The sequence below is a fragment of the Oryx dammah genome, unplaced genomic scaffold (assembly GCF_014754425.2).
Source record: "Oryx dammah isolate SB20612 unplaced genomic scaffold, SCBI_Odam_1.1 HiC_scaffold_11072, whole genome shotgun sequence".
NCBI classification, from domain to species: Eukaryota; Metazoa; Chordata; class Mammalia; order Artiodactyla; family Bovidae; genus Oryx; species Oryx dammah.
In genome coordinates, this window is record NW_024080466.1 from 72924 (window position 1) to 85181 (window position 12258).

The window sequence follows — 12258 nt, forward strand, 5'->3', positions numbered from 1 at the left end:
AAAGTTTTACTTTCCTGTTGGTACTTACAACAAATTCATGATTACCATTGTATTTTAAGGAAATAAATGGGAAAAAACACCATAATAACCCAAAGGATGCAAAAAATACCCCACTATATATATCTATATCTATCTATCTATCTATATATATATAGATATATATACCCCTAAGTAAATCTCTAAATGAACAACAAAGCAAAAAAATGTATATATATAGCATTTTTTACAAAATTAAGTTTAGTCTCTGGTAAAGTCCTCCTAAATTCAGAAACATTTATTCCAACACTAAACTTTAACAATAAAGGAAGTAGATGAGAGCCAGACAGCAGAAGGAACCTATTATTAGATTCCTAACCTGAAGCAAAATTGCCTACAGAAACCCTCTTCAGATGTGGGCACATCCATTATGTGACAGGAATCTGGGAGAAGATAAAAATTGCTGCTATAGAATGGAAACTGGGACCCTTCACTCTCAGAACGCTCAGTTGGAATTAGAAAACAGGATTCTATGAAAGCAGGAGGAAAAAATGCATTTTGTGTTAATTAACTGTCATAAAATGAAACAAACAGTGCAGGAACGTTTTGCTCACAGAACCTTTCTGTGGCCACAGGAGTTGCTAAGATGAGCCGAGCACAGGGTTGAAACATGGCTGGCTCCAGCTCCTCCCTCTAGTCTCATTCCAGATGCTATGCTCTCAGAGGGATCCTCTCTGTCACTGTGCTTTTCCATTGTAGCTCCTTCTTTCTTTTCTTCTTGACACCTTATCAGAACATGCAATTGTCTTATCCATTGGTTACTATTGATATTTCAGTTTTGTCTTGTCTACTGGAATGTATAATCCATGAGAGCAGAAACCTTGTCTGACTTTTTCTTACCAGGGTATCTGGTGCCTGGCACATAGTTGCTGTTGTTCAGTCGCTCAGTCCTGTCAGACTCTATTTCCCCATGGACTGCAGCACGCCAGGCTTCCCTGTCCTTCACCGTCTGCAGGAGTACATAGTAGACGGTCAATAAACATTGGTTGAATGAATGATCGAATTAATGTAATAGAGAGGGAATCTAGGACTTTAATCTGCTTTTCCTCCAATAAATTTCTTATACTGACACATGTTCCCATGTGGCACTAGTGATAAAGAACCTACCTGCCAATACAGAGGACGTAAGAGATGCAGTTTCCATCCCTGGGTGGGGAAGATCCCCTGGAGGAGGGCACAGCAACCCACTCTAGTGTTCTTAGAGTCCCCATGGACAGAGGAGACTGGCGGGCTGCAGTCCATAGGTAGCACAGAGTCGGACATGATGAAGCAATTAGCACGCGCACACTGACACACAGGGAATATGGGTCTTAAAAGATGTAAAGGATTTCTACTGTCATTTGAGACTGAGAAAGCAGTAATAATTCAAGACATGGCTCGTTTAATGAAAGTTGAGTAGTCCTAGAATTGAACACTGCTTCTCAACCAGGGGATGGGTAGCAATGTATGGTGACATTTTTTATTGTCATGACCTGGGGATATTCCTGGTATGGAGTAGGTAGAGGAGAGCCTAGAGATGCTGTTCTAGAGTCTTACAGGGCTCCCTCAGGACAGCCTCCACAATAAAGGATTATCCAGCCCAATAGGCCAATAGCACTGAGTTGGAGAAATGCTGTAAACAAAGCTGGGAATCCCCCAGTGGTCCAGTCTTTAGGACTTGGTGCTTTCACTGTGGTGGCCCAGGTTCAATTCCTGGTCAGGGAACTAAGATCACACAAGCTGCATGGCAGAGATAAAAAATAAAAATATAATAAAATAATGCTGAATACATGGTTTGAGGTTTTATCATGGAAGTTCCTGAGTCCATCTTTACAACTTCCAATACTGATTAGGACACAGAGATACTAACAAACACTTGTGGGGAGGATTTAAAACCTGAATAACCAGTTAAAAGTTAAACTGGGGGCAAATGTTTGAAAGGACATTTTACCACATACAGAATGAAAGAGGAAATACTTTTCCTCTTCAGGCAGGTAGGTGTAAGCTCAGTTCTCTCCAGATATTTGTCACCTTTGAAAGAGTTTTTCTCTAAAAAGAGCCACTTTCTATTTCCACAGAGGGATGGACATGTTTGAAACAATTCAGCAGTTTCATCATGACTGGGTTGGGCTTGACCTAATCACAAGTCCTTCCAAATTAGAGAGTTTTCTCTGGTTGGCGGCCAAAGAGGAAGTGAGAGGTCTGAAGTATGAGAAGGATTAGGAACGCTTGAAGACAGAGGGGCCATGGGACAAAGGACGCAGCCAGCCTCTCGGAGCTAAGAGCAAGCAGTTCCTGACTGATCAGCGGCAAGGAAATGGGACCTGGGTTTTATGACTAAACAGTGAGACAGTAGGGAAGCGGGTAGGGCACAACCTTAGAAAGAATGGTCTCGCCTGAGTACGTGACATAAGCTCATTAGAATCAAATGATGGTCCAAGATGGCAGATGAGTCGACTACCACTAGACCTCAAGCCTCAGTATATGCTCATTGTAACACATCAGCCTGGAGTGCTGCAGTCCATGAGGTCCCAAAGAGTAGGACACAACTGAGCGACTGAACTGAACTGAACCGAACAGGCTAGAAGACACACCCACAAGGTGCCAGAAGAGTTCCAAGCCTAGCAAAGACCAAAAAGTGGGCAGTGGCCCAATTCCTGGAAATCTCCACCCCTTTCCCAAAATATTTGGAATAATCCTTCCATTCATTAGCCTATGAAATTAACCAGCCTGTATAAGATGTAAAAATGGAAGTAGAAAGTATTCAGTGTGTCCAAGTAGTCATTCAGTGTGTCCAACTCTCTGTGACCCCATGGACTGTATAGCCCACCAGGCTTCTCTGTCCATGGAATTCTCCAGGCAAGAATACTGGAGTGGGTAGCCATTCCCGTCTCCAGGGAATCGTCCCAACTCAGGGACTGAACCTGGGTCTCCTGCATTACAGGCAGATTCTTTACTGTGTAGGTCAGGAAGTTCCATAAAAGCCAACCCCACCATATTTCAAGGGCTCTTTCTCCTTCTGAGATAATCCACATTCCCTGGAGTGTGTTTCCTCTCTAAATAAAACCATTTCTTACCTATCACTTTGTCTCTCACTAAATTCTTTCTGCCATGAGACATCAAGAACCTGAGCTTCCTCAAACCAGGTATGTGATATCAGTTGGAAGAAGTGGGTTTTGGCTCAGTTCAAGTCCCAATCTGAGTTACAAGGGTTTGGTGCGATGCCTGTCATATGTGCAGACATCATTTAAGTCTGTCCCTAGAAGATGTGACAAAAAGTTTAAGGAAGAATGGGAAGAAACCAGAATGCCTCCTGTATAGATTTTTTGTTTTTAAAGACTGTTAGCTTCTTTAATTGAGGCCATGGTCAAGGTTGAGCGGCCCCTAAGGTATTCGACCAGTGTGGCTGGTACTTGGAGTCAAATTTCCTAGAATTTATAATGAAGGGCTTAGAGAACATTACCATCCCCTGAAAAGCTTTGTCCTGAGGTATAGTGAGATGGAAGAGAAGCTAGCCTAGGGTGGCCAGCCAAGTCTTCAGGATTATATTACCAGATGTTGTGATTAATATTCATGCATAACAAAATACTTAGGTTATTTTTTAAAATAAACCTTCTACTAAATGAGAGTATGGGTTTCCCTGGTGGCTCAGCAGTAAAAAATTTGCCTCACTGGGTCAAGAAGATCTCCGGGAGGAGGAAATGGCAACCCACTTCAGTGTTCTTGACTAGGAAATCCCATAGACAGAGGAGCCTGTCTGTCTACAGTCCACAGGGTCACAAAAGAGTTGGATACAACCTAGTGACTAAGCAACAAATGAGAGTATATGGGAACTCTCTTCACTACTTTGCAAATTCTCTGTAAATCTAAAATTATTCTAAAATGCAGTTTGAAAGTCTTTTAATGACATCTTAACTATTGTTATTCCTTTCCCCAACAGTGCTTTTTGTAAGCCCCATGAAATCCTACTGGCCTTTTATTGTTAGAAGTAAAAATCCTAGAAGTTACCCCAAGAACTTAACTACCTTACGTGTAAACCTAAATAATCAATATTTGTTCTCACATAGAATGAATTGAATCAATAGTTTCAATTTTATTCACAATGTTAGTGCAGTAAAATTGTTTTTTCAGATTGACCTGCAAAATATAAGCCATTAAAAAATTCCATTACTGTATTGGGAATTCCTTAGCAGTCTGGTGGTTAAGGCTCAGCACTCTCACTGACAAAGGCCCAAGTTAGATCCCTGGTCAGGGAACCAATGTCCCACAAACCACTCGAAGTGGCAAAAAAAAATCCATTATTCACATTTTTAAACAACTTAGCCATTATAATAAGAAAAGGAAAAAATTATAACAGAAACATTCTAATGTTTGAAATGTCAAACCCAAGCATTCCCTCCCATCTGATTTCTCTTTTGCTGTGAAAGTGACAGTCTCTCAGTTGTGTCCAACTCTGCAACCCCATGTACTATACAGTCCATAGAATTCTCCAGGCCAGAATACTGGAGCTGGAAGCCATTCCCTTCTCCAACCCAGGGACTGAACCAGGGTCTCCTGCATTGCGGGCAGATTCTTTACCAACTGAGCTATCAGGTAAGCCCATCCCAGATATCCCTGAGGGATATCTCAACCAAAAGAAATAAAAGTTTAATCATTGAAAAATAGTCTTTATGGTAGTATCTAACTTTATCTTACAAGAGCCCCCCGAGAGGACCCTGAATTGGAAACTAACCTTATCACCATAAAACCCGAGGCAGAGCAGTTCTCTTGGGCCCCCTTACCCTGCTGCTCTCTGCCCAGGAGCTCCTTCCCAATAACGTCTCTTGCTCTGTCAGCACACGTGTCTCCTCTGACAATTCATTTCTGAGTGTTAGACAAGCACCTACTCTCAGGCCTCAGAAGGGTCCCCTTTCCTGCAACATATCTGTACTGCATCTTCTTTATCCATTCCTCTGTTGATGGACATCTAGATTGCGTCCATGTCCTGGTTATTGTAAGCAGTGCTGCAACGAACACTGGGGTGCATGGATCTTTTTGATACGGATATAGCTTTTTGATATAGCTTTCTCCAGATATAAGCACAGGAGAGACTGCTGGATCACACGGCAGCTCTATTTTTAGTTTTCATAAAGGAACCTCGGTGCTGTTCCCATAGTGGCTGTTCCAATTTACATTTCCACTCACAGTGTAAGAAGATTCCCTTTTCTCCACATACCCTCCAGCATTTATTGTTTATAGACTTTTTGATGATGGCCATTCTGATGGGTATGAAGTGATACCTCGTTGTTTTTATTTTCATTTCTCTAATAATTAGTGAAGTCAAACATGTTTTCATATGATTTTTGGCCATCTATATGTCTTCTTTGGAGAAATGTCTATGTCTTCTGACCATTTTTTGATTTTTTTTTTTTCCTTGATATTGACCTGCATGGACTGTATATTTTTTGGCGGTTACTCTCTTGTCAGTTGCTTCATTTGCAAATATTTTCTCCCATTCTGAGGGTTGTGCTTTCATTTTGTATATGGTGGCTCAGACGGTAAAGCGTCTGTTTGCAAGGCAGGAGACCCGGGCTCGAGCCCTGGGTTGGGAAGATCCCCTGGAGAAGGAAATGGCAACCCATTCCAGTACTCTCACCTGGAAAATCCCATGGACAGAGGAGCCTGGTAGGCTACAGTTCATGGGGTCGCAAAGAGTAGGACACGACTGAGCGACTTCACTCACTTCACTTGGTGTGCAAAATCTTTTAAGGTTAATTAAGTCCCATTTGTTTATGTTTGTTTTTATTTCAGTTGTTCTAGGAGATGAATCAAGAAACATCTTGCCGAGATTTATGGCAAAGAGCGTTCTGCCTTTGTTTTCTAAGATTTTAGGTGTAGTTTTTGAAAATAGCAAAGAAAAATTAAAACTTTCTCTGCTGCTGCTGCTAAGTCACTTCAGTCGTGTCCAACTCTGCGTGACCCCATAGACAGCAGCCCACCAGGCTCCGACGTCCCTGGGATTCTCCAGGCAAGAACACTGGAGTGAGTTGCCATTTCCTTCTCCAATGCATGAAAGTGAAAAGTAAAAAGGAAGTCGCTCAGTCGTGTCCGACTCCTAGCGACCCCATGGACTGCAGCCTACCAGGCTCCTCTGTCCATGGGATTTTCCAGGCAAGAGTACTGGAGTGGGGTGCTATTGCCTTCTCCAAAAACTTTCTCTAGGTGTTTTTTATTCCCCATTGTGCCTCATTTTCTTTTTTTTGACTGAAGCTTTAATTTTTAAAAAATTTTATTTATTTTTAATTGGAGGATAATGGCTTTACAGTGTTGTGCTGGTTCTGCCCTATATCAGCATGAACAGCCCCACTTTCCTCTTTCTCTTGCTGATCCTATCTTCCTCCCCCCACCCATCAATTCTGTGCTACGGAAGCTAGCTGGATGACATTTGCTGGAGTGAAAGAGCCCCTGTCTGGTCTTGCTATGTGAGTATAAACCACACTGCCTTCATGTATAGCCTCTTCCCCGTGGAGGTTTGGGATTCCTCCTTATAACTCCACTGCTGTTTTTAGCATCTCTACAGGGCAAGGAGAAAGCCAGTCCCTTCATTTTGGAGCCGGTCACAGTTTTTCAAAATCTCCATTTTTCCCTGAAGTATATGATACAGAGGTGAAGAAATCAGACAGTTTAGAAAGTGCATACTCACAACAAAGCCAGACCGCTTCGTTCTTAAAAGGCCATAGCGAAAGCCCAAACAGCTGTACACGGATTTGTATTTGGGGAAGGTTCTCATCATGGTCTGTAACTTCTGCAGCATCACTCAGCTTTGTCCTCCAAGCAAGAATGGAGAAAGTCCCAGAGAGCTGCCAACAGCCTAGCACAACCACAAAGGCAAACAAAACTGGGGCCTGGCTCTCCAGGCTCTCAATCCCCAGGCCAAGCAGCCTTGATCATTTTCCTCATTACTCTAGAGACTGTTAATTTTTCAGTCTGCTTTTGAGACTCGGCTATACTTGTCCTCTGAGAACAGAGGGAGAAGCCAAGTCAGCCCCTGGAGATGACTCCCTGAGCAGGACTCCCTGACTTGCCTGCATCCTGGAGGCTCCGGGCTGTGCTCCCCTGAGAGCAGAAAGCTTAACAATTGAAAATCAACAAGCTGCATCCTAATCACTAGTAGAAAAATTAATTTTAGCAGCCAATGCAGAGCTCATTTTTAGGTATACGGGGATTATTTTAGCAGTCTCAGGCCCGAGTTTTTCTTAGAAGTGTAAAAGCCTCATTTAAATATTTTAAACTAGTACTGGGCTTTGCTGGTGGCACAGTGGTAAAGAATATGCCTGCCAATGCGGGAGGCAGGGGTTTGATCCCTGGTCAGGAAAGATTCCTTATGCCTTGGAGCAACTAAGCCCCTGCACAATAATTATTGAGTCTGGGCTCTAGAGCCTACATGCTACAACTACTGAAGCCCAGGTGCCCTCGCACCCATGCTTGGCAGCAAGAGAAGCCACCACAATGAGAAGCTCCTGCCCTGCGACTAGAGAGCAGACCTGGCTCATCGCAACTAGAAAAAAGCCTGCACAGCAACGAAGACACAGCACAGCCAAAAATAAAATTAAAAAAAATTTAACTAGTATCAATGCTAATAGCAGAAATCCCTTGATTCTGCAGAAAAATGGAAAAATAATTTGAGGCAATTTCACAATGTAAGTGGCTGTGGGTACAATTGCATTAATAGTTGTTATCAGTTTATAAAGGGCTCACCCTTTCTAAAGCTGCTAAGAGCCAACTTCAACCATATCTGCCCTCGACTTTTCTTTGATTTGGGGTTACTCTTTTACATTAGAGGCTAAAAATCGGCTAGTGGGTGAGATTTCAATGTGACATGGAAATTAAGAAGCTTTAAACGAGGTTTTACACTGATAGGAATCTCTTAACTTGAATTCCTGGTGAAAATATAAACCAAAAGCAAACAAATGTGGAACCTCACCAACTGCTGCTACATTTATACTTGAGAAAAAATGTACATGAGACCAGAATCTCTAATAAATAGTAATCTGTATACTGACTTGTTCCAGTTTAGAAAAACTTAAAAACATAGCCCAAGGACCTCCCCAGAGGTCCAGTGGTCAAAACTCTACACTTCTACTGCAGCGGGCATGGATTCAATACCTGGTCGGGGAACTAAGATCCTGCAAGCCATCTGAGGTGCAGCCAAAGGGGAAAAAAAAAAAATAGCCCAGTGAACACTCTTGTATTGCTGATCCTGCTCACAGTGCCAATTGTCTTGCTGTATCTCACTGTGTGTGCTGTTCACTGAACCCAGGGTAGCCAAGGTGTGAACTAAGAGGCTGGAAGGAGACTTGAAGAGCCGCAGGAACTGCAGACACATTTATTCTCTCCTGGCTGGCGCAGCAGCTCTAGCAGCAAACATGCTATATTCTCTCCCCTCGTGGTTGACCCAAAGGACACAGCCCGGACACAGCAGTAATCCCTCAGCGTTTCAGGTGGAGCTCATATATGCATACAGCACAAAGTAGCCCATCACCAAGCAAGCACCTGGTGATGCTCATACGCAGTGCTCTAAATGATCTCAGCTGTTACATAGTCATTATTTACAGAACATGGGGCAAGAGAGCCTGAACGCACCATCTTGGCTCATTTGCTCTCTCCCAACTCTAGTGATGCCATGAAAGTTCTGCACTCAATATGCCAGCAAATTTGGAAAACTCAGCAGTGGCCACAGGACTGGAAAAGGTCAGTTTTCATTCCAATCCCAAAGAAAGGCAATGCCAAAGAATGCTCAAACTACCGCACAATTCCACTCATCTCACACGCTAGTAAAGTAATGCTCAAAATTCTCCAAGACAGGCTTCAGCAATATGTGAACCATGAACTTCCAGATGTTCAAGCTGGTTTTAGAAAAGGCAGAGGAACCAGAGATCAAATTGCCAACATATGCTGGATCATGGAAAAAGCAAGAGAGTTCCAGAAAAACATCTATTTCTGCTTTATTGACTATGCCAAAGCCTTTGACTGTGTGGATCACAATAAAGTGTGGAAAATTGTTCAAGAGATGGGAATACCAGACCACCTGACCTGCCTCTTGAGAAACCTATAGGCAGGTCAGGAAGCACCAGTTAGAACTGGACATGGAACAACAGACTGGTTCCAAATAGGAAAAGGAGTATGTCAAGGCTGTATATTGTCACCCTGCTTATTTAACTTATATGCAGAGTACATCATGAGAAAGGCTGGGCTGGAAGAAGCACAAGCTGGAATCAAGATTGCCAGGAGAAATATCAATAACATAAGATATGCAGATGACACCACCCTTATGGCAGAGAGTGAAGAGGAACTAAAAAGCCTCTTGATGAAAGTGAAAGAGGAGAATGAAAAAGTTGGCTTAAAGTTCAACATTTAGAAAACTAAGATCATGGTACCTGGTCCCATCACTTCATGGGAAATAGATGGGGAAACAATGGAAACAGTGTCAGACTTTATTTTTGGGGGGCTCCCAAATCACTGCAGATGGTGATTGCAGCCATGAAATTAAAAGACGCTTACTCCTTGGAAGAAAAGTTATGACCAACCTAGATAACATATTGAAAAGTAGAGACATTACTTTGCCAACAAAGGTTCATCTAGTCAAGGCTATGGTTTTCCCAGTGGTCATGTATGGATGTGAGAGTTGGACTGTGAAGAAAGCTGAGTGCCGAAGAATTGATGCTTTTGAACTGTGGTGTTGGAGAAGACTCTTGAGAGTCCCTTGGATTGCAAGGAGATTCAACCAGTCCATTCTAAAGGAGATCAGCCCTGGGTGTTCTTTGGAAGGAATGATGCCAAATCTGAAGCTCCAGTACTTTGGCCACCTCATGCGAAGAGTTGACTCATTGGAAAAGACTCTGATGCTGGGAGGGATTGGGGGCAGGAGAAGAAGGGGAAGACAGAGGATGAGATGGCTGGATGGCATCACTGACTCGATAGACGTGAGTTTGAGTGAACTCTGGGAGATGGTGATGGATAGGGAGGCCTGGCATGCTGCGATTCATGGGGTCGCAAAGAGTCGGACACGACTGAGCGACTGAACTGAACTGACTGAATTCTAGTGCTCTGGTGAATGATTGCTATTGTTGTTCAGTCCCTAAGGCATGTCTGACACTTTGCAACCCCATAGATTGCAGCATACTAGCCTTCAGGGTCTTCCGTTATCTTCTGGAGTTTGCTTAAATTCATGTCCATTGAGTTGGTGACACGAACGAACCATCTCATCCTCTGCCACCCCCTTCTCCTTTTTTCTTAAATCTTTTCCAGCATCAGCGTCTTTTCTAATGAGTCAGTTCTTGGCATCAGGTGGCCAAAGTAGCTTTGGAGCTTCAGCATCAGTCTTTCCAAAGAATTTTCAGAGTTCATTTCCATTAGGATTGATTGACTAGTTTAATCTCCTTGCAGTCCAAGGAACTCTCAAGAGTCTCCTGTAGCACCACAATTCAAAAGTATCAATTCTTTGGTGTTTAGCCTTCTTTATGGTCCAACTCTCACATCCATACATGACTACTGGCAAAACCATAGCTTTGACTATAAGGGCCTTTGTAGGCAAAGTGATGTCTCTGCTTTTTAATAAGGTGTCTAGGTTTGTCACAACTTTCCTTCCAAGGAACTTGTCCTTTAATTTCATGACTGTGGTCAGAGATGCAAAATCTGTGATTTTGGAACCTAAGAAAATAAAATCTGTCACTACTTCCACGTTTTCCCCTTCTATTTGCCATGAGGTGTTAAGGTCTTAATGCCATGATCTTAGACTTTTCAATGTTGGGTTTCAAGCTAGCTTTTTCACTCTCCTCTTTCAACCTAATCAAGACACTCTTTAGTTCCTCTTCACTTTCTGCCATTAGAGTGGTATCATTACATATCTGAGATTATTGAGATTTCTTCTGGCAATCTTGATTCCAGCTTGTGATTCATCCAGCCTAGCATTTTGCATGATATACTCTGTATATTAAGTTAAATCAGCAGGTTGACAATATACAGCCTTGTGGTACTACTTTCCCAAGTTTGAAACAGTTTTATTCCATCCAGTTCTGTTTCTTCCTGACCCACATACGAGTTTTCTCAGGAGGTAGCTTAAGGTGGTCTGTTATTCCCATATTTTTAAGAGTTTTCCATAGTTTGTTGTGATCCTTCAGTCTAAGGCTTTAGCATAGACAGTGAAGCAGAAGTATATGTTTCTGGAACTCCCTTGCTTTCTCCAGTTTTGCCAATTGACTGTTGGCAATTTGATCTCTGGTTACTCTGCCTCTTCTAAACCCAGTTTATACATCTGGAAATTTTTAGTTCACATACTACTGAAGCATAGCTTGAAGAATTTTGAACATAGCCTTGCTAGCATGTAAAATGAATGCAATTGTATGGAAGTTTAAACATTCTTTGGCTTTGCCTTTCTCTGGAATTGGAATGAAAACTGACCTTTTCCAGTCCTGTGGCCACTGCTGAGTTTTCCAAATTTGCTGACATATGGAGTGCAGCACTTTAACAGCATCAGCTTTCAGGATTTTCAATAGCTTTGCTGGAATTTCATCACCTTCACTAGCTTTATTCATATTAATGCTTCCTAGGGCCCACCTGGCTTCACACTCCAGGATGTATGGCTCTAGGTGAGTGACTACACCATCATGGTTATCTTAGTCATTAAGACCATTTTTGTATAGTTCTTCTGTGTATCTTGCCACCTTTTCTTAATCTCTTCTGCTTCTCTTAATTCTTACTGTTTCTGCCCTTTATTGTGCCCATCCTTGCATGAAATGTTTCCTTGATACTTCTGTTATCTTGAAGAGATCTCTAGTCTTTCCCATTCTATTGTTTCCCTCCATCTGTTTGCATTGTTCATTTAAGAAGACCTTCTTATCTCTCCTTGCTATTCTCTGGAATTCTGCATTCAGTTAGGTATGTCTTTCCCTTTCTGCCTAGCCTTTTACTTCTTTCCTCAGCTATTTGTATGCCCTCCTCAGACAACCACTTTGGTTTCTTGCATTTCTTTGGGATAATTTTGGTCACTGTTTCTTTTACAATGTTATGAACTTCCATCCATAGTTTTTCAGGCACTTTACCAGATCTAATCCCTTGAATCTATTCATCACCTCCACTGTATAATCATAAGAGATTTGACTTAGGTCATACTTGAATGCTCTAGTGGTTTCCCCTTCTTCTTCAATTTAAGCTTGAATTTTGCAATAATGAGCTCAAGGTCTGAACAAAGTCAGCTCCAGGTAT